The following is an 18,322-nucleotide window of genomic DNA, read 5'->3' on the forward strand; positions in this document are numbered from 1 at the left end:
ACCTCATTGATTTATTCCACTACATATTAAAAATGTCTATTAAACAAAATTTTCCAGTGCATGAGAAGGAACAGATATTTACTACTTACACTGCAATCGCACTTAATGGCCCTAAATCAAGGATCAGAAACCCATGACAGTAGGCATATAATGGAAAGACGGTCTCTGGCACAACGCTGAGGACGTTATAGACTGCGTTATTCTCCAACATGCATTAAATCCACTCTTGCAATGACTTACTTTAGAATGAAAGCCTCGCCGCTGACTCCTCCCCATTCTCCAAACAAAACTTTCAAATCCAAAACTGATTAAGACAACTGATAGCAATGAAGCCTTTGAGAAGGGTTTATTCTGTGTTAATACTGTATGTCCATTTCCACATGATCATGCCCTACAGTAAAATCACCTAGCTCAGGGGTGAGCAACAATTTTCAGTGGCGGGCCACTAAGGTTTTTGATAAGAAGGCAAGGTCTGTAATTTTCTATGGATGGGGTCTGGGATTGAGGTTGGATGCAGAAGGCAGCCCAGGGCAGGGAACTGAGGTGCAGGGAGCGTGTGAGGTCTGAGAGGGCGTTTAGGCACAGGAGGGAGCTGTGAGCAGGATACAGAGGTGCAGGAGAGGATTCTGGCCTGGGGGATGGGGTAAGATGGGATGCAGGGTCTGGGACAGAATACGGAGGCAGTGCTAGAGACAAGTTCTGACCAGGAGATGTTGGCTGCATGCTTACCTAAGCAGCTCCTGGCCAGCAGCACTCTCAGGCAACCTTCCCTGCCTGCCAGCAGCCTCAGCGCACTGGCTGTTCCGTGTGGCTCTCTGTGTTGGGGAGGACGGCTTTTGTACACTGTCCCCAGCCCCAGCAAAATCTCCCATTGGCTGGTTTCTGGCCAATAGATGCCGAGAGATTCTGTTGGGGGTGGGGGCAGCAGGTGGTAAGCCCTCCCCTTCACAGTGCAGACAGCAACATGGAGCAATGGGGGCAAACCAGATTTAACAGCTTGGTGGTCTGGATCTGGTCTGTTGGCTGCATCTTGCCCTCCCCAATCTAGCTAGATGAACAAAAAAGTAAGTGTTTTTCTTCCTGTAGTTTGGCCACATTCAACAATAGATAAGAATTAATCTGAACATTAAAAAAAATTCCCTTGAATTCCACTAGTTTAAACAAAAACCTCAGGCTTTAGCAGCAGTCCCTTTAGTTTTCTTCCATCCAACTACATGGTTAAAGAATTATGTACAAGGACTACAAGCATTTATCAGCATTATTTATGTAGTGACATGTCTTTCGAACTACCACAGATTTTTCACCCGGAGTCACTTAAACTCCATCCGCCCATTCAAATCTAGAGAAGCATGAGTCATAGTGACAGATGCAGCAAGCATTGCAGATGTAGATTTATAAATAAATCACCAATTCTAATTACGGGCTGAAAGCCAGTAGTTTCTCTCTTTAAACAGACCTCCTTATTGTCCTCGCTGAGCACAAAACTAGGAGACAGAGTCATTAAAGTGACAGTATTTAAAAAAAAAAAACCAAAAAAAACCCTTCAATAGTATTCCTGTTAAGATTAAATACCCATCTAAGTTATTAATAGTTCCTTACATTAACTTTCCATTTTTCTTGCATTTTATCAACATATGTCTTTCCCTTGGCTTTGTTAGGGCACAGCAACAGACATTCATAGCTCCTATGAAACGCAGCAAAGCATTTAAGTTCACTACACACTTCTGTTCACACTGCTGCCTAGAACAAAATGCATTTTTAATGGATGTCTATACTCTTAATAGAGTTTTGGAGCTAGCCAACAAGCCTCAGCCATTATATTCAAAACATTTAGATATTGCAAGTTAGCAAAACATGCCGCTAAATGTCATAACTAGAGAAAACATGACATAACACAATACTAGTTAATGTAATGCAATAGTATTCCATAGGCTGCAATGGTGAGAAATATATACAGGTTTAACAAACAAAGCCCATAGTACAGACTACAAGTTAAACTTTTTTAATTGGGCGCTCTCTTGTCCAACATCATCTTAGTCCAGCATGATTTTAGCTAGCTGCCTATCCACTTGTGTGTGTGGCCAAGTTTCCCACCGTCCCCTAAAGTTTGTTTACAGTCATCAGTCCTAGCTCTTTGTGTTCTGTGCTGTTATTTAACTCCAATTTACCCCAAATGTCTTCTAAGAGCCCAGTAAGCAGTGGAAGTGTTGGTAATGCTGCTAGACAATACTGACCTCCTATGGTTTGGCAAATTCTCTCGTTTGGCAACAGCCAGGTCCCAAGGGTTCCTGACTAGAGAGGTTTCACCTGTAATAGAGCACTACTATCATTAAAAATGGATCCCAAAGGCATATTTCAGAAAAAAATTACAGCACATCATTTGGTCACTCTCCTCCCCAGTCCCCTCTCCATATCAATATCTATCCTGCCCCGGAGTATTTAAGAACTGTGCTTGCATACACAGATTCTGACTTCTTTGAGCTTTGCAACAGGTGTTGCACACAGAATTCTTGTGTCTCCACTTGAGTTAGACAATATTATTTGGTAACACCTTAGTTTAAGCTACTTTCTAGATGTTAAATAATTTACTTTACTCAGATCTTGTACTCTCCATAAGAGCTTACAACGTGTCCTTGCTGCCTTGCCACTTTTCCTGGTTAGCTATGACAGCATGCCTATTGTAACTTTTGTCTGTTTTCCCTTTCTGAAGGAACCTTACCTGATTCTTTAGGAGTGCTTTAAAAAAAAAGACACCAACACTGAAATTTTGCACCAGCACCGACTTTTCTGTCAGGAGAGCTTTATGAACAGATCTCTTAACAGAATCTTCAAGGGACCATAATGTCCCAACCTGCAGGCACTTACACAGTTGACCTCAACAGGATTACTCAGGAGCACGAAGCTAAGCACCTATGACTGAGTTGGCATGATCAGTGCCTAAGCATTACAGTATCTAAGTTTCTCTGTAGAAATTCTGCTTGCTTTTTATAGATCTGCTAGTGAATCTACCCATAAAAAATATTGGTCTCTTTCTTCCCATCAAATGCTGATACATATAATAGAATGCATGACTAAAAAGCACTTAAGTTCTTAGCAAACTGCAATTAATAAATGATGCTTCGTAAACTGATTCCTAGATTAATATGCCACCTGAAAGCCTGAGAGGTACAAATGTACTTAATAGTCTTTTCCTATATTTATTGAGCTGTCCTTAAACCCACATTAACCTTTGATACTAGTAAAATGCAGTACAGCACATAGAATAGCAACTGGCCTCCCAAAACAGACCTCCAAATGGAGTAGCCAAACCACCATCATTTGAAGGGCACTGAATATTTATGGAGAGGGGCCCAGAGAACAAGAAGTCTTTAAAAGCCCATTTCCAATATAAAGTATTGGAAATGAGCATAGTGAAAGGAAGAAATGCAAAGGAAATGCCGTTAGCTATATTATAACTAAATCCTGCATCCATCACCGGACACAAGAGACCTACTTGAATGAGTAATCCCATTTAACTTATTTGTGTGCCTCACAGTAAGCGTCATTCTCACATGTGTTTGCAGAATAGGGCCCTTATTTTATATTTTAGAAAACACAGTTCAGTGCTTTCCTGGTTGTGGCTTTTGCAGACAGTGTTTTATAATATTCTACTTCAATTCACTCAGGTAGTGTCTTTTTCCTATATTTCACTTTTAATTCATAAAAATAAGCACGTTGCTTATACACTGCTCTTATTTCCCAACTGATAATTCAGCAACTAAGTTATAACTGCAAGAAAAGGCACACTGAATCTAATCTGATTTCCCCCTTCCTCTTGAGTGGTAGGGTGGCCTTGCAAAAACAGTATCTTCTTTCTGAAGAAATGCAAAGGAACTATGCAACTGCTGAGAGTTGCCACTTATATTGCAAGCTTATCCTTAACGTATCTCTTCGAAACAGTACGCACTTTGTCTCATGACTAGACCTGAAGAGCAATAGGTCACAGCAGTCAAACCCCATGACTTACTTCCCAAGCCAAACTGTCCTGAGCATCAGCCTCAGGGCTCCAGAAACCCTCCAAAAACACAAAAATTGCCTCCCCAAACCCAAAAGGCCCACCAAAAGTGCTTTTATTTGACACAGAAAGTCACCAGAATCAAGTTACGTAGCCCACAGGAATCTGACAAAGACTTAAAGAATACCAGAACTAGCCCAACTGAAGATTCTGATACCTTTCAATTTAATAAGTTCAACCTGAACTGTCAATTTAAAAAATTCCCTGGTAGACAAGACCTATTCTTTAATTAAAAAAAAAATTAATTTAGTGAAGAACAGGGAGGGAAGGATTTAATTTTTGAACATCAGAATAAACACTTCCTCTTGCAAATGTTCATGCTTAAAGTATCAAAATAGTTTCTGATTCTTTAAATATTGCAATGACAACTAAGGGGATGGGCTAGTTTTCTCTACTTTTTACCTGGAAGTCATCATTAAATTAGCCTTCTTTAAAGTAGGTTTGAAAAAGCATTAAGTTTCAGAAATCACTTGGCACAGGATATTGATTTTGAAGTCCTTCATATGTGTATTAGTACAACCTGCCTTTGGTTTTGTGCCCAGGTGTCCCAAATACATTGACAGACTGCTGGTAACATGAACACAATTATTGAGTTTTTGAGTCCCTCGCCTTTAAATTGCCACGTCCAGCTGTTAACAATGATTACTTCACAACTAAGGGGGAAGAGATCATCTCAGAAGCAGATATATTTTGAATACACTTCAGTTTTCATCCCCCTCCCTACTTCCCATCTCATCCTACTGAAATTTCACAGGCTAACGTCAACAGTTGGAGAAACATGGTGGAGCAAGAATAATCAATGCATAATCTGTGCATACAACAGAGTCTGTGGGAAGGAGAAGGAATGATTTTGAGGCAGGCAGGAGAGAGGGTCAGGAGTAAAAGGGGGCCTGAGACAGGAGGAGGCTATAGAACATGGAGAAAGACAAGAAAAGGCAGAGGCTATTAAACACAACTTTAAAAATCAGAAACACTGTCGTTTTTAAATCCCGAAGTGTTTCATCTTAAGAAAAGCTCCGACTTTCAACCATCTTTTACTCCATATCCCCCCAGGTTTCATGATCTCCCCTTTCCTGCCCTCCCATAAACATCCTGAAGCCATCACAAGTGAAGCCCATTGCTAGGCCTCCTCACAGAACAGCAGGACACCTTCCCTACAGATCTTTTGTGCCAATGTGATTCAGCAAGGTACTTACAATATGCTTAAGCACATTCTTCAGTTGCAGACTTAAACCTCTTTCCACCAGTGACCAAGTCATAAATAAAAGCTCCATTTTAAAAGAAACGCAGCATGAGTGCCCTTATAATTTACAGTGAACACTGGAAGAATGTTACTTTCCTCAAAATTGTTAGTTTTAATGCCTAAATGCAAATTTGTGTGGAAATCATAAAGGAACTCTTCCTGTCTTCTAAATACTATTCACTTGCCCATTGCCAATTCATTTAGCTAGGATCTTGTACAGAAAACCTATTTCTGGTTATCACTCATTAGCCACGCCAACTTCGAAATAGCGCCCGCCACGTCTACATGTGGCGAGCACTATTTCGAAGGTGACATCGACGTAAGGCGGCGAGACGTCGAAGTCGCTATCCTCATGAGGAGATGGGAATAGCGCCCTACTTCGACGTTGAACGTCGAAGTAGGGCACGTGTAGCCGATCCGCGTCCCGCAACATCGAAATAGTGGGGTCCGCCATGGCGGCCATCAGCTGAGGGGTTGAGAGACGCTCTCTCTCCAGCCCCTGCGGGGCTCTATGGTCACCGTGTGCAGCAGCCCTTAGCCCAGGGCTTCTGGCTGCTGCTGCTGCAGCTGGGGATCCATGCTGCATGCACAGGGTCTGCAACCAGTTGTCAGCTCTGTGGATCTTGTGTTGTTTAGTGCAAGTGTGTCTGGGAGGGGCCCTTTAAGGGAGTGGCTTGCTGTTGAGTCCACCCTGTGACCCTGTCTGCAGCTGTTCCTGGCACCCTTATTTCGATGTGGGCCGCTTTGGTGTGTAGAAGCTCCCCTGCAGTGCCTACTTCGATGTAGTGCTGCCCAACGTCGACGTTGATGGCACCAGCCCTGGAGGACGTGTAGACATTATTCATCAAAATAAGCTATTTCGAGGTAGCATTCTCGTGTAAACATAGCTATTCAGTTTTTATTTTGGCCTAAGCACTGGAATTGCCAAATGTCTGGTTTTTTTTGCTAAAATGACCTGCCAAAAAGAGAGACCCTGTCAGCCAGGGGTCAGCAACCTGCAGCTCTTTAAAGGAGCTATGTGCAGCTCTGAGCACTGCCGCCACTGACTCCTCCTGTTGCTCTGGAGGCAGCCGCCGCTTAACTGGAATGTATTAAAATAAAAATAAAATTCCATTTAAGCAACAGCAGCTCTGGAGCTGCTGAGCAGTCGTGGTGGCAGGGCAGGGAGCCTGGAAGTGAAAGCCAGATGCGCAGGGAGCCGCCCCATGTGGGCAGAAGTCAGCTGGCAGGATTGCTGGGGGGAGGAGTGGCTGAGCCTGCCCCTCTGGAGCCACGAGCCTCACATCCCACCAAGGAGGTGGTGGTGGTGGCAGGGAGCAGTGCCGGGGCGGGGGAGGCCGTGGCGGAACTATGCCCTGAAGCGAGTTAATCTGGAGGTTGGGGCTGAGCCTGGGGGTGGAGGGGTTTGTGGGATGGGGGAAGGTAAAGCCTGGGGATTGGAGGTGGATTTGGGGGCTGAGGCCAGTAAGGCCTGGAGATGGGGGTAAGAGCTTTCTAACTGGCACAAGTAATTGCGTGTGCACCTGTGCTGTTAACACCACAGGGGTAATAAAAAGCACGGTTTGACGTTGTTTATTAAGGGCAGTCTCCTATTCACGTGCACTGCGGCTCTTGGAGGATTGATTTTTGTAACTGAATTTGAAAAAAGGCTCTTCTCGCGACTTCAGTTGCAGACCCCAGCCATTGGCACTGGCCAGCGCAGCTGACTGGGCTACTAAAAGTCCGGTTAGCCATAGTGGCTAGCTCCACACGGCTTGTGGAAGTGGCCTGCTTGTTCTCCTGGCTCCTCGCTGCCCCAGACTTCACCTCAAGTGCTGACTCCACATCTCCTGTTGTCCGCAAACTGTGGTCAATGGGAGCTGTGGGGGAGGGAAGGTGCCTGATGCTGGGGCAGCACACAGAAGCTCCTGGATAGTCCTGAGCCTAGGACTCATAAGGACACAGTGCCACTTCCAGTGAGCCAGCTGAGGTAAATCCTACTTGGTGCTCACACACCTCCAACATCCCAATCCACTGCCTCAGCCCTGAGTCCTCCCCTGCACCCTAACCCCACTATCCTGAGTCCCACTCGAGAGTCTATACCCCAGACAGAGCTCTCACGCCCCCACACCCAAAACCCATCATTCCCAGCCCCACTCACCAGAGCCCACAGCCTCTCCCCACACACCAACCCCCCGCCCCAGCCCAATGAAAATGAATGAGTGAGAGGCACAGACTCAGAGAAGGGCTGGGGCAAGGGCATTCATTTTTCTGCACACAGGAAGTTAGCAGCTCTACTAAACATAGTTTTTTTGCAAATTTTAGGGGAAAGAGGCTAAGGAGCTGGGCTGAGGTGGACTGGGGGCAGTCAGGTGGAGTGAGTTTGAGTGATGAAAAATTCCACAGGAATTTTCAAATGTTCTGGTGATTTAGATTGTTTAAAAGATGCAGGATTTTGGAATTACTTGTCAGTGTTAGCGAGACTCCACAGTGCTACAGTCAACAGGAACGGTCGGTGAAAAAAAGTTGTTTGAAAAATATTACATTTTTGTTACACTCAGTTTTAATTTAGGTGGCAAGAGTTTACAATCTGAATCTCTCAGACTAGAACCACTTCTTCAGTTTCACAAAACGTTGCAAAACCCAGCATTCGTTTCTCAACACTTTGCAAAAGCAGTTTTGTTCTCATTTTGGCACTGGTAGTTGAGTGGATGAAGATGTGGAGTTGCAACATGAATAATAATGAAACTGCCCAAACCAAACCTCTTTGTATATAGATTTTTCTTCTTTTAAACCTGCCTTTGTACTTGAAAGTAAGAATCATTAACATGCCACAGAGAACTCTGCATCCTCTAACTATTCCAGCTTGTTTAGAAATACTGGATTCATCTTGCTGCATGAACTGAAGACCACAGTTCACGTAACAGTGTGAAATGGAACAAAAACAAACAGACTAAATGAGTTTACTAAAAAGAACTTGCCTGTTGCTGAAAAACTCAGCATTTGGCTTGTAAAATGTGTGTACATATTCTGCAACCATTTTTTTGAGTGAAGCGGGGAAAAAGGAATCTTCAGAATATTTATTTAAAACAGTTAACTAGAGAATTGGGTAAATCCAAATTCTGAGACAGTTTGTGACTGCTAGCACAAAAGATCTAAGGAGAAGGAAGGAGAAGCCAAAACAGAGACTGAGGGTTCTGGATATCTAAAACATTTGCTAAAACCTCTCACACTAGATGTCAAAGGTTTCAGCAGAATATATGGTACATATGATACATAAGAAATACACTTAACCCAAAACGACACACAGTTAGACCATTTTGAAAGTACAGATACTGTTCTAATACCTGTGCACCTCATTTTTTCTCATAAGCAATTGGGTTGAAGGACCTAATAGGCAGTGCTCTGTTATGGGCTGAAGTGCATATATTCATAATCAACAACCTTGGAAAGTTATTACTGTGTTAACAACATTTGATCCAGGGCTGGAAGATTTTAGCTATTGACTTACTTGGTGTAAACTAACCTGGCTCACAGAATCACAGGGCTGGAAGGGACCTCAGGAGGTCATCTAGTCCAGCCACCTGCTTCAAGCAGGATCAACCCCTATTGAGTGATCCCAGCCAGGACCTTGTCCAGCCGGGACTTAAAAACCTCAAGGGATGGAGAATCCACCACCTCTCTAGGCAATGCATTCCAATGCTTCACCACCTGCCTGGTGAAGTAGTTTTTCCTAATATCTAACCTACACCTTTCCCTCTTCAACTTCAGACCATTACTCCTTGTTCTGCCATCTGACACCACTGAGAACAGTTTCTCACCCTCCTTTTTAGAGCTCCCCTCCAGGAAGTTGAAGGCTACCATTAAATCACTCCTAAGTGTTCTCTTCTGTAAACTAAACAAGCTCAAATCCCTCAGCCTATCCTCATAGGTCTTGTGCTCCAGACTCTTAATCATTTTTGTTGCCCTTCGCTGAACCTGCTCCAGCAAATCCACATCCTTTTTATACTGGGGAGCCCAAAAACTGGACACAATATTCCAGATGTGGCCTCACCAGTGCCGAATAAAGAGGAATAACTACTTCTCTAGATCTGCTCGAAGTGCTCCTCCTAATGCATCCTAGTATGCTGTTAGCCTTCTTGGCTATAAGGGCACACTGTTTACTCATATCCAGCCTTTTATCCACCATAACCCCTAGGTCCCTTTCCATCGGACTGCTGCTGAGCTAGTCTGTCCCCAGCCTATAACAATGCTTGGGATTCTTCCGCCCCAGGCGCAGGACTCTACCCTTCTCCTTATTGAACCACATCAGATTTCTTTTGGCTCAGTCCTCCAATTTATCCAGGTCCCTCTGGATTCTCTCTCTACCCTCTAACGAATCTACCTCTCCCCCTAGTTTTGCGTCATCCGCAAACTTGCTGAGGGTGCAATCCAGTCCCTCATCCAGGTCATTAAGGAAGATGTTGAACAACACCAGCCCCAGAACTAAGCCTGTGGCACTCCACTTGAAACAGACCACCATCCAGATATTGAGCTATTGACCACTACCCATTGGGCTCGACCATCAAGCCAGCTTTCTATCCATCTTGTAGTCCAAGGATCCTATCCATATTTCCTTAACTTCTGGACAAGAATATTGTGGGAGACTGTATCAAAAGCCTTGCTGAAGTCAAGGAATATCGCATCCACTGACTTCCCCATGTCCACAGAGCTTGTTACCTCATCATAGAAGCTAATCAGATTGGTCAGGCAGGACTTGCCCCTGGTGAATCCATGTTGGCTACTTTTGATCACTTTCTCCTCTTCCAAGTGCTCCAAAATGGATTCCTTGAGGATTCCCTCCATTATTTTCCCAGGGATTGAGGTAAGGCTGATGGGTCTATAGTTCCCTGGACTGTCGTCCTTTCCTTTTTTAAAGAAAAGAATGACCTCAGTGGAGGTCATTTGAGCCAGGCCTACTTACGAGTGTAGGATCTGGCTTACAGTGTTAATATTTCTGCTGGAAAAGAGGGGAATCCTTCAAGACTGCAATTTTTCAGGGTTGAATACTTAAAGTAAAACCACACAACCGTGTGTTAGTTTTCAGCTGGTAGTGAACAGGAAGAACAGCAGCATTGTGTTTCTTTAAGCTTGATCCATTCTATTTCCCAACTCTCCTCTGTCCCTATTTTTCCCCCCCATACTTCCCCCTACTCTTTCACTCTGTTGCCCCTACAGTCGCAGCCTGCCAGCTCCGGACTCCATCTGCTGACTGATATGCCTACCATACAGCAAAACTCCTCCCTTTTGCAAGGCCTCTCACAACATCAAATTTCCTCTCTTTCCCCAAATGGGAATACTGTGGTCTCATGGGATAGCCAGACTCTCTCTCTACCCTCCTGACTAAGTGGAACTCAAGTTATAGATGTAATTATTGTGTAGGAATCTCTCAGGTTCTTAAAAAAATACCAATTAGTTACTACATGGATAGTTTTCAAGACTGAGATGTATTCTCATTCACACTCTGCTTCCCCTTCTGGTGCTCTGTGCAGCTGTGTTATGTCTCTCCCACAAAGTCTTGTTCACTTCCTGCCCTAATAACCTCTCATGGGCAGCCTGATTTGCCCCAAGATCCTCTTCCTACGCAGAGCTGCTCCCCATAAGCCCCTGACCACAGCAAGTCTTTAGATGTTGATACACAGAGATGATACTAGCTGTTCCATACCCCTAATCATTCTTGTTGCCCTTTTCTGAACATTTTCCAGTGCCAGGGTATCTTTTTGGAGATGAGGTAACCACATCTGCACACAGTATTCAAGACGGGAGCATGCCATGCATTTATATAGCAGTAATACAATATTCTCTGTCTTATTCTCGATCCCCTTCTCTATCCATCTATCAGGGATGGTCTAGATGGTGCTTGGTCCTGCCATAAGGGCAGGGGACTGGACTTGATGACCTCTCAAAGTCCCTTCCAGTTCTAGCGTTCTATAATACAGGTCAGTAGTTAAGAGCAAAATGGGGTAACAGTACCAGACATGGTGCATAGGGGAGAGTGCATTGAGGAATGAGACTGTTGTGGGAATGGGAAGTGAAGCACACAGAAGGGGAGAAGTTGCTCTCAAAGCACTGCTTATGCCATTCATTTCAGGAAGTTTCCGTCTGTGTGCTGGGCAGAGCTGGCACTTCATGGAGGCAGCCTGACAGCACTGGAACATATAAGGAGTTGATGGATCCCAGTAATTCCATCAGCTCACCTTGGCATATCGCCAAAGTAAGTCGAGTGACTATGTTTTTAAAATTTGAGAAGTGGCTTGCGTCTAGCACATCTGAACATGAGAGAGAAGTTTGACATTTGTGGTTAGTTAGATAGAGGAACACAGCTGTGAGAAGAAAACACTAATTTTTTTTAAAGACAGTATTTTAATAAGATATCAGCAAACACTAAATATTTTATTAAGAATTAGGGAATCTAGATGGCTGGTCAGTACACAGAAAGCCAGGGTCTAAACTTGCCAGAAATTAGCATCTTGCATGCTATCTGGCTGTGGGGGCACTGCTTCTGTACAGAAGTTTAATAATGGTCAATCATGTACTCTGACATACTGCTGCTCCAAACAGTATGGATAAGCCTTTATGTAGAAGGAGTAATTTTCTTTGCAAGAAAGAATTTATCAAATTTCGAAACTAAGTTCAGCTGGCAAAGTGTGAAACAAAGCAACTTTATTCTTAAATTCAATACACCCTAAAATTCACTGCACAAAACTTTACATGTGTATACAGAGTATACACAAACACAGCTGGAAGAGATGCAGGTTGCTTGATTGCAATGAAGTCTGAATTAGAAGACATTATAGATATGGCAATTTCATAATACCCTTATCAGATCTTAGTGAATTAATGTTAAGTATTTCACAGATCTATTGTATTAAATGAATGGTTTATGTATAATTTTGGGCTAGGATTGTATATAACCTTTCAAGAAGAGAAATGTGACAGATGTGGAACCTGGGGGTTCAAAACACTATACAACGTGCCAAACAAGAATGGAGGTTTGGAATCAAAGTGTTAAGCAGTGCTTTTATTCTAGGGAAAAAAAACAGAGGCACTCAAGCCCCAGGCCACCAACTTTAAAGCCCAACACCACATGCAGTGGCTTAACGCCCCTGTGCGGGGCCCTTAGCTGCTCTGCATGGGGCCCAAGCTGCCCAGGGCTAAGTTTCCTCTCCTGGCAGCTTAACCCCCTGCGGGGCCCGAGTCACCCCGGTGGCTTAACGACCCCCCACCCCCATTGGGGCCCAAACCGCTCCTCTGCATGGGGCCCAAACCACCCCCTGGCAGCTTGGCGACCCCCATCCCCCGCCTGGCTGCTTAACCAGCCCCAAGCTGCTGCCCCCCTGGCAGTTTAACACTCCCCCACCCCCGCGCAGCCTCAAGCTGTCTCCCTGGTGGCTTAACATGCACACCCCTCCCACTCAGCCACAACCCACTCTCCAGCTTAAACCCCACACTCCCTCAACCTGCTCCCCACTGCCCCCGATGGCTGGTGCAACCCCCTGCTCACCGCAGGCAGAGGCCTGCCACAGGCCCTACCAGTTAATCTTAACTCAAACGCCTCATTCTTTTAGGTTACCTTAAAGCTTAATCCATTAACCAGTAATGTCCATATTCTGAACCCAACACAATCATGAAATTGTAACTTAGGTGGGTGGGGACCCAGCTGAAAGACTGACACCTGCCAGATTTCAAAGCTGAGGTTCAGGGTGAACGCTGGTAAGCTTTTGAACATGCATGGGAGATTGTTTTATTTTCAATATTTTTTCTGTAATGCTTTAAGAATAAAGTGCTTACTTATAAAGGGCATTACGGTATCTTATACCTGCAGGTATTTACACTGTTCCTAACCTCTGCAGAGAAAACAAAGATCAGATGCTGGTCCTTCCAGTATTTTGGCTTGCTTGGGAGACCATACTGTAGGCACAGAACTATGCTGCCTGGAAAACCCCTGATCTCAAGGGACAGAGACTTGGACTTTGCCCAACGGAGGCTATTGCCGAGGAGCGGGAAACCTAGAGAAGGTGTCCTCAAAGGACAGGTGCAATTGCTGTGCCAAATGTTTCATGGTGATGAGAGTCTTTCACCTTTATCCATATGCACCTCCCTCCACAACTGTCCAAACACAGTAAACTCTTTTAAATCTGGCAGCCATGGGACTGGGAGGTTGCCGGACATTCAACTATTCTGGGTAACAGAGGCGTACACTTAGCAGTGAATAATGAAAGAAAAACAAGATTAGACAATAAGTAACAAACAAAAATGTATGCAGAGTGCTTTATTTACCAACAGTAGGACTGTACACTGTAAACTTATGCTCTATTTATTTGTATTTACTTTTGCTATACTGTACTTACCAATGACATAGGGAAGGGTAGAAGAGATGTTCTGGAGGCCAAATTTAGGTTACTAGGAAAGAGACTGAAATCCAGAACATCTTTGGTGGCATTCTCTGAAATGCTTCCAGTTCCACGCGCAGGGCCAGATAGACAGGCAGAACTTCAGAATCTCAATGCGTGGATGAGACGATGGTGTAGGGAAGAGGGGTTTAGATTTATTAGGAACTGGGGACACTTTTGGGGTAGGTGGAGCCTATACAGGAATGATGGGCTCCACCTAAATCAAGGTGGATCCAGACTGCTGGCATTAAACATTAAAAAGGTCGTAGAGCAGTTTTTAAACTAAGAGGTGGGGGAAAGCCGATTGGTGTGGGGGAGCACCTGGATCGGACGGAGACTTCTCTTACACGAGGCTCCATAGATAGGGATTCCCTAGAAGTTAGTCAGATAGGGAACGTGGGAAATAATATATGGGCAAGATCAGATGTGAAACAATCGTGCATAAAAAAATCCAACGCGTCTGTGAAAGGCGGACAGATAAATAGTGGTAGTTTTCTAACATGCTTTTACACTAATGCTAGGAGTCTGTCTAATAAGATGGGTGAACTGGAGTACCTCATATCAAAGGAGGAAGTTGACATAATAGGCATCTCAGAAACATGGTGGAATGAGGACAATCAGTGGGACACTATCATACCGGGATATAAATTATATCGGAAAGACAGAACAGGTTGTGCGGGTGGCGGAGTGGTACTATATGTGAAGGATAATATAGAATCAAATGAAGTAAAAATCCTAAAGGAATCAAAATGTTCCATAGAATCATTATGGATAACAATTCATTCCTCTAATATGAATATGGCATTAGGAATATATTACCGACCACCTAACCAGGACAGTGATAGTGATGCTGAAATGATAAGGGAGATTAGAGAGGCTATCAAAATAAAAAACACAGTAATAATAGGAGATTTCAATTATCCCCATATTGATTGGGTGCATGTCACCTCAGGACGGGATTCAGAGATTAAATTTCTTGATGCCTTACGTGACTGCTTCTTGGAGCAGCTAGTACAGGAACCCACAAGGGGAGAGTCAATTCTCGATCTAGTCTTGACTGGAACGCAGGATCTGGTCCAAGAGGTAACTGTTACTGGACCGCTTGGAAATAGTGACCACAATATAATAACTTTTAATATTCCTGTGTTGGGAAGAACACCGCAGCGGTCAAACACTCTGGCATTTAATTTCAAAAAGGGGAATTACACTAAAATGAGGAAGCTAGTTAAACAGAAACTAAAAGGTAGAGTAATTAAACTAAAATCCCTGGAAGCTGCATGGAAACTGTTTAAAGACACCATACTAGAGGCCCAACTTAAATGTATACCCCAAATAAAAAAACACAGTAAGAGACCTAACAAAGAACCACCATGGCTAAACAGCCATGTTAAAAAGGCAGTGAGAGAGAAAAGGGCAGCTTTTAAAAAGTGGAAGTCAAATCCTAGTGAGGAAAATAGAAAGGAACATAAACACTCCCAAATTAAGTGTCATAAGGTAGTAAGAAAAGCCAAAAAAGAGTTTGAGGAACAGCTAGCCAAAAATTCAAAAAACGATAGTAAAATGTTTTTTAAATACATTAGAAGCAGGAAGCCTGCTAAAAAAGCAGTGGGGCCCTTGGATGATAAAGATATAAAAGGAGCGATCAAGGAAGACAGTGCCATTGCAGAGCGATTAAATGATTTCTTTGCTTCAGTCTTCACAGCTGAAGATGTTACAGAGGTTCCTAAATCTGAGCCAGCCTTTTTAGGTGACAAATCTGAGGAACTCACTCAGATTGAAGTGACATTAGAGGAGGTTTTGGAATTAATTGATAAGCTGAATAGTAACAAGTCTCCAGGACCAGACGGCATTCACCCAAGGGTTCTGAAAGAACTCAAATGTGAAATTGCGGAGTTATTAACAGTGGTTTGTAACCTATCCTTTAAATCCACTTTGGTACCAAATGACTGGAAGACGGCCAATATAACACCAATATTTTAAAAAGGCTCTAGAGGAGATCCTGGCAATTATAGACCGATAAGTTTAACATCAGTACCAGGCAAATTAGTAGAAACACTAGTAAAGAGTAAAATTGCAAGGCACATAGAAGAGCACGAATTGTTGGGCAAAAGTCAGCATGGTTTCTGCAGAGGGAAGTCGTGTCTAACTAATCTATTAGAATTCTTTGAAGGGGTTAATAAACATGCGGACAAGGGGCACCCAGTGGACATAATATACCTAGATTTCCAGAAAGCCTTTGACACGGTCCCACACCAAAGGCTTTTATGTAAATTAGGTGGTCATGGGATAGGAGGAAAGGTCCTTTCATGGATCGGGAATTGGTTAAAAGACAGAAAACAAAGGATGGGAATAAATGGTAAATTTTCACAATGGAGGAGGGTAACTAGTGGTGTTCCCCAGGGGTCAGTCCTGGGACCGATCCTGTTCAACTTGTTCATCAATGATCTAGAAAATGAGGTAAGCAGTGAGGTGGCAAAGTTTGCAGATGACACCAAGTTGTTCAGGATAGTCAAAAGCAAAAGGGATTGTGAAGAACTACAAAAAGATCTCAGCAAACTGAGTGATTGGGCAGCAAAATGGCAAATGAAATTTAATGTGGGTAAGTGTAAAGTAATGCATGTTGGAAAAAATAACCCAAATTACACGTACTACATGATGGGGTCAAATTTAGCTACGACAGATCAGGAAAGGGATCTTGGAGTTATAGTGGATAGTTCTCTGAAGACATCCACGCAGTGTGCAGCGGCAGTTAGTAAGGCAAATAGGATGTTAGGAATTATTAAAAAAGGGATCGATAATAAGACAAAAGATATCATACTTCCCCTATATAAAACTATGGTACGCCCACATCTCGAGTACTGCGTGCAGATGTGGTCTCCTCACCTCAAAAAAGATATATTGGCATTAGAAAAGGTTCAGAAAAGGGCGACTAAGATGATTAGGGGCTTGGAAAGGGTCCCATATGGGGAGAGGCTAGAGAGACTGGGACTTTTCAGTTTGGAAAAAAGGCGACTGAGGGGCGATATGATAGAGGTATATAGAATCATGAATGGTGTGGAGAAAGTGAATATAGAAAAATTATTTACCTTTTCCCATAATACAAGAACTAGGGGACACCAAATGAAATTGATGGGTAGTAGGTTCAAAACTAATAAAAGGAAATTTTTCTTCACACAGCGCACAGTCAACCTGTGGAACTCCTTGCCCGAGGAGGCTGTGAAGGCCAGGACTCTATTAGGGTTTAAAAAAGAGCTTGATAAATTTTTGCAGGTTAGGTCCATAAATGGCTATTAGCCAGGGATAAAGTATGGTGCCCTAGCCTTCATAACAAGGGCAGGAGATGGATGGCAGGAGATAAATCACTGATCATTGTTTTCTGTTCTCCTTCTCTGGGGCACCTGGCATTGGCCACCGTCGGCAGATGGGATGCTGGGCTCGATGGACCTTTGGTCTGACCCAGTATGGCCATTCTTATGTACTTATGGAAAACTTAACTAAAATTTACTTAAGTTTAAAATGCCAGTTATTTGAGACTTCTGGATAATAGAATTCTGGAGAGGAAAGAATTTACTGTAGTTCAGAGCTTACTGTAAAAAGACAATAGGGCAAAAACTCAAAAAAACAGTTTGTCATTCAACACTGTCACGGTTAGAAAACAAGTGAAAACCACCTTATCGAAATTCAAAAGGACCTGTACTCAGTTTAAATGATCTCTCCTTTCCTTTAATTGATACAACGTTTGTGATGTGCTTTTGTGGACTCCAATGCTACCAGATTCCCTTACTCAGTGACTGTCCCAGTTCTGACACGGAGCCCACCCAAAGCATCACAAATGAATAATGGAGATATACATATCTCAGAGCTGGAAGGGACATTGAGAGGTCATCAAGTCCAGTCCCCTGCACTCACAGAAGGATCTATCACCATCCCAGACAGATTTTTTTTTTTCTTTTTAAAGCTAACATGTGCCAGACCCTTGAAATGCCTCCTCCCGGGCTGGGCTCATAACCCTGGGTTGAAAAGGTCAACACTTTAACCACTGAGCCAGAGTTGCTCTTTACTCTTACTCTCACACCCAAAGATGCACACCCAAAGCAGCAACGCAGAGTCTTTGCTTCTACTTCCTACCTCACGTCGTTTTTCGGCCCAACGACATTACTTCAGCTTTGTGTGTGCCCAACATCAGTTTTCCTGGTCCTGGGAATGCACAGCACAGCACAGCACAGCACAGCACAGCACAGGGAATGAGTTACATGCTTGGCTGTCACACTATGAAAGAGCAACTGTGTGGGAAGAGACTATGTGTGAAAATATGCACTTGTTGTACCTCCCTGGTGACCTGACCAGCCTCAGACCAGGGAAGTGGCTAGACCGGGGAGGTCAATGACGGCTGCTCTACAAGCAGCAGCAGCAGAGGAGCCAGCACTGGCTGTGTGGAGGCAGGGGGCATGCCTGGGCGAACAGCCAGGATGGCTGCAGAGCCCCACAGCCCCACAAAAGTGCACTGAGCCTCATAGCCACTAGGCTGTACGCCCAGCCCCCACCGCTGGCCGCAGCATTGCGCTTCTGATCCCCATGGACCTTGCCTCTTGCCTGAGGCCTGCCTCCCCCGAT

At 43.9% G+C, this 18,322-nt stretch overlaps 1 protein-coding gene across 2 annotated transcripts in view; it reads right to left on the reverse strand.

The window, feature by feature from the left end:
• RASA3 (RAS p21 protein activator 3) overlaps positions 1-18,322 on the reverse strand; it is a 205,485-nt gene that overhangs the window by 117,310 nt on the left and 69,853 nt on the right. The gene's annotated exons all lie outside the window — the stretch shown is intronic.

The sequence above is a fragment of the Carettochelys insculpta genome, chromosome 1 (genome assembly GCF_033958435.1).
Source record: "Carettochelys insculpta isolate YL-2023 chromosome 1, ASM3395843v1, whole genome shotgun sequence".
NCBI lineage: Eukaryota > Metazoa > Chordata > Testudines > Carettochelyidae > Carettochelys > Carettochelys insculpta.